This window comes from Ursus arctos, unplaced genomic scaffold, assembly GCF_023065955.2.
Source record: "Ursus arctos isolate Adak ecotype North America unplaced genomic scaffold, UrsArc2.0 scaffold_31, whole genome shotgun sequence".
NCBI lineage: Eukaryota > Metazoa > Chordata > Mammalia > Carnivora > Ursidae > Ursus > Ursus arctos.
Window position 1 is genome coordinate 4,749,712 of NW_026622997.1, and position 5,289 is coordinate 4,755,000.

Here is a 5,289-nt window from a genome sequence, read left to right on the forward strand (position 1 = left end):
CTAAACCATTATTTTAAAAGCTATTCTGCTGTATAACTGTTGTGTACGTTCATTATTTGGTGAGCATTTTAAGACAGATCTAATTATGGGGCGCACCTGGGTGGCTCAGTCAGTTAAGCGGCAAACTCTTGATCTCAGCTCAGGTCTTGATCTCAGGGTCATGAGTTCAAGTCCCACATTGGGCTCCACCCTGGGCGTGGAGCCTACTTAAAAAAAAAAAAAAGTAGATCTGATTATTTCATTTCACACATTCATAGGTCCTGAGTTCAAAAGTGTGGCCAGTGCACAAGGGGTTCCAGAAACAGTTCAGACCTGTTTGGTGCCAGCATCAGAAGACAGCACTCTCTAAAATGGAATTAAAATGAGGGAGGATGGGGCCACAGAGGTTGCCTGCAGGGGCGATCTGGAGGGAGCCAGGATATCCCCAAGCACCCCTCAATAGAGTGCAGTGTGTACCCCAGCGAGCTCTGTAGAGGCCGCTCTGGGCAGCAGGCTTGAGCACGGGAAATCTGAGTAAGGGCAAAGGGCCTGGGGTGACCCCCAGGCTGAGTGCAAACAGGCCCATCAGAGGACCCACCTCAAAATAGCCAGAAGCCCTAGCTGACCAATGGGCTACTTACAAATGGACTGGTACCAAAAAAGCAAAATCCCATACGTCCTCATACCTGCTCACTTCCCCACTTAACTGCAGCCCCCACCACTGCCTCCCGGCAGACAGTCTGTCTCCTGTTGTCCTGCCTGCTGCTCCCTCCCTTGGAGTGTATTTAGTAAACTTCTGTCTCCCGTGTCCTGCCTTGGGTGAGTTCTTTCTCCGCAGACTCAGCCGGCCCCACCAGGTCAGATGGGTAGCCCCACAAGCTTGGCCGCGTGTCTCCTGCAGCAGCAGGCCTGGGGAGAGGGTGTCTTAGCGCGAGGTGTTGGTCCGAACTGAAGAATGGAATGTGTCTGTATTCAGCTTCTTTTCTTTCTTTCTTTCTTTCTTTCTTTCTTTCTTTCTTTCTTTCTTTCTTAAAGATTTTATTTATTGGACAGAGAGAGACATAACGAGAGAGGGAACACCAGTGGCGGGGGGGGGGGGCGGGGGGAGAGAAGCAGGCTTCCCGCTGAGCAGGGAGCCCGATGCAGGGGTGGATCCCAGGACCCTGAGATCACGACCTGAGCTGAAGGCAGACGCTTAACGACTGAGCCACCCAGGCGCCCCTGTATTCAGCTTATTTTCATTCAATAGTCACACATTGACGGGATGGAAGGAAGAAGGAAGAGAAAGAGTCGGGGTTTCAGTGATGACTCATATGCAGATATCTGACTCTCAGGCCCAGTAGGAGAGAAATCTGCTGACCCCCATGCGGGAGAGCTGGCTGCAGCCCGTCTACAGGGAGACTTTGCGTGCATTTTTAAAAACTCCCCCTCAGGGTGAATTCAACAGGCACAGGTAGCCCATAGGCCTACAAGCTCGGCAACAAAGGGCACCTTTTGTGCAAGTTAGGAAAAATGTCCCCTTCTCTGGGTAGGCAGTCTATGTCCTGCTGGGGCGTGAGGCTAAGGGAGCCGAGCACAGCCTGGAATTCAGCCACACTCACCACCGTCGTGAGCTCATAGGCAGGGCCGAGTTACCCGTCTGTCCCTGCTCAGGTTATCTGCTGGCGTGCAAGGCCCTGCATTCTACACACAAAAGCATTTTCAGCTCCAGACAACATCTGCCTTGGAAGGGAGGAGGAGGGACGAAGAAGCTTCTTTTCTTTTCCCCTTTTTTGTCCTATGTGGACACAGGTCCGTGCGTGTGTGAACCCATGCACACACACGTGCTCGCACATGAACGCACACGAGCACGCAGAAAGTCGGGGGCCTGCTGGGTAGAGCTGAAGTCACTGAATGTTTCAGAAAGAATAGTGATACCCTCAAATAGAAGAGTTGGCGTAATAAAGGTGGGGGTTACCTTACTATTCATAGTTCTTGGTGTTATACGCAAGTACATTTTGGAACCCAACAAGTCCACGGTAAGTGTGGAATTAAGGAATCACAGTGCAGCGAAGTGCAAGGAAGCTGATGTCACTCCCAAGAGTAAATACGGAGGAGGCACGGGCATGGGGCCATGGTGAAGGGTTTCGTGTACGATTCCTGGAGCCCAAGCACTCAGCTCGTCACAGCCGTCTTGCAGAGACCCAATATCCATTCTCTATTCCTCCTACTGACAGAACCCCAATTTTACTTTGTTTAGAAACGTTACTCTGCTTTAAAAAAATTTTTTTTTCTCAGCTTCCCTTGCAGGTAGAAGTGGGTGTGTGACACAGTAGAGAGGGATGTCCTTCTAAGTCCATAAATGAGACTTTTCCAGAAATCCTTTCCTGGAGCTGAGTCTACAGGCTTGGGTCCCCTTGGCCCTTTATCCTCCCGCTTCTCCCTGCCTGAAGCATCGGCATGGGAGCCGGAGCTCCAGTGGGCATCTCAATAGCTTTCTTCATTCACTCGACAAACACAAGGAGGTTTCAGTGCTGGGGACCCTGCGTGAAGAAAACAGACAAAAATCCCTTCCCTCAGTGAGCTTGCAGTCTAGTGGGAACAGACGGGTCATAAACAAACTGCCAGATGCTATGTCAGAATGTGGGGAGGGTGAAGGAGGAGTATAAGTGAAGAAATGAAGCAAGACGCAGCCAGGCCTAGAGAAGATGGCTCCGGAGGCTGAGGGAACCAGGTTCCTGCTGCATTATTAGAAACCCTGTTCTCACCTTGAGATTGATTTTTTTTTTTTTTTTTTTGAGAGAGAGAGAGTACGCACGCACTTGCAAGGAAGGGGGGGCAGAGAAAGAGAGAGAATCTTAAGCAGCGTCCACACCCTGTGCAGAGCCCAAGACAGGGATCTGTCTCAAGACCCTGACATCATAACCTGAGCCAAAATCAAATTGGATGCTTAACCAACTGAGCCACCCAAGTGCCCCAAGATTGACTTTAAATACAGAAAAATTAAACCCCTAAATTGTTTATGTCGCTATTTTTCAGGTTTCTGTTCCTACCAGCTGAATGCCATCCCCCAGCTCATAATGATCCTAAAAGAAGATTGTCTTGGGCACGCTCAGTGACAATTTCTGGGCTCTCATCCATATGAATAGGTTGTTAGCCAGATAATACAAATAGCAAGACAAGTAACTGATTGTCAATAAGATAACTACTCCCGTCTATGAACATACACAAAACACTGCTGTAAAAATACAATGATTTTTCACAGAACTTTTCTGTAGATTGAAGATTGAAAGTTTCAGGAGTGGTCCTGAAGTTACTTAACCTTACAGTGCTGCATTAAATACTAATCTTCAGGTGAACAAGAGGTGGGAGGAGGATATACCATGGAAAAAGAGGGGGTGAAGGGAGAGAAATGGGGAAGGGAGGCAGGAGTCTTCAACAGTTGAGGTTGCAGACTTCCCCGCAGAGAGGCAAAGCAGGAAATGCAAAGCATAAAAGCTCTTGGGGGTGAGGAAAAAAACAAGGCTCTTGCTGTCTCTTTGTTCTCCCGCTTTGAGTAAAGATATGGGTAGGAACAGAAATTTTTCTGCTAAAGGAAAAAAAGCTGCTCAAGCTAATGACAAGTGCTAATTGGCATTTTCCGTCCGCGTGCGGGAGGTCAGGGGACACCAGTAGACTCTGGTGACCTGACATGGGCAGCTACCACTGAGCTCCATCGATTGTTACCAGCAATCAATGTGGGCCTCATGCCAGATAGTCTCAATTTTTAAAAGCTAGAAATCTGGATTTTTTTAGGTGAAATCTCCCATTTTTTAATGATGAAAATTAATTCAATATTTTTGGTAAACATTCTGTTAGCAAATTATGTTTCTGCAGTTATCAGGCCTCGGGCCATGAGTTTTTGCCCTCCAGTACTGCTGAATGGACAGGATCAAAAGCTGTTGCAATGAAAAAGTGGGAGAAAGGCAAGGAGCTATCTGGTAGTGAGGAGATGGGAAAGAAGGGGGAAATGGAAGAAAAAACCAAAGATGGTGGGATGGAAAGATTAAAAAAAAATTAGGTAGAAAGAAAAAAAAATGTTGAAGAATGTGATCAAGAAGAGATTGGGAGGGAGCGAAAAGCGAGGAAGAAGGTACAAAAGATGGGAGAAGAATGTATGAAAGGGGAGGAGGATGGGGCGCCTGGGTGGCTCAGTCGTTAAGCGTCTGCCTTCGGCTCAGGGCGTGATCCCGGCGTTCTGGGATCGAGCCCCGCATCGAGCTCCTCCGCTGGGAGCCTGCTTCTTCCTCTCCCACTCCCCCTGCTTGTGTTTCCTCTCTCGCTGGCTGTCTCTATCTCTGTTGAATAAATAAATAAAATCTTAAAAAAAAAAAAAAAAACTGAAATCCTGCTTGACCTGCAAGTGACATCTTTTCTGTGCTTCTAAACAACAGCAACATGGGCCCCTTCCAGCCACCAGCACACTCAGGCCCCGCTGTCTGGCCCCCAGATCTGCCTCTCTCCCTCTGTGTCTTCTCTACTCCTACCCCTTTATCTCCAGCACACATTCCTTTTTCCCCGTCTTTTTCATCTATTCAATCGTCCAGCAGATATGTAATGAGTATCTGCAATGTACCAGACACCGTGCTGGCAACAGAGGAAAAGATGGCCAGCAAGGGGCCCTCCCGACCACAGAGCCTTGCAACCCAGCAGGAGGGCTGCAGTCTAGAGCCAGCCACACTGCCCACATCTGAGCTCAGTGGATCTGGGCAGTGAGGTGGGACGAGGCTAGTCCTCAGATTGAAAAAGAAACAGAACTACAGGGTATGACGGACCTTTTATTATGGAGGTCACAGACTTAGGAGCATTGAGCCTTGAATTTGATGTCCTACAGACTGAAATCCTACCACTTACCAACTGTGTGACCTTAATGCTGAGCCTCTTTTCCCTTCTGGTGGTAACAACCTTAGCCAACAAACAGGTCAAGATTGATGCCTTCCTCCGTTTAGCAGAGTAACTGGCAGTTGGTTGTAGGAAATAGCAAGTGGGAACTGGTATTAATGGTACAGAGATGCCCTGGATAGCGTGCGAACACAGAGGAGGAGAGGCTCCAATTTCTGTATCCCAGTCCTCCCTTTTGCTGCCCACTTCTCCTCCCTCTGTCTCCAGTCTTCTCCAGTTAGAAAACTGGCACTTCCCAGAATAGAAACAAGAGCAGGAAGTATGTGGGAACAGGAAACATGGATCATTAACAACAACTGAGCTCCCTTCTGAGTGCTCCCGAGTGAGCACCTTTGCCCTGCCCCCAGGAAGCGACTTTCTACTCACCCGCACCCTCACCCCCAAGCAGAG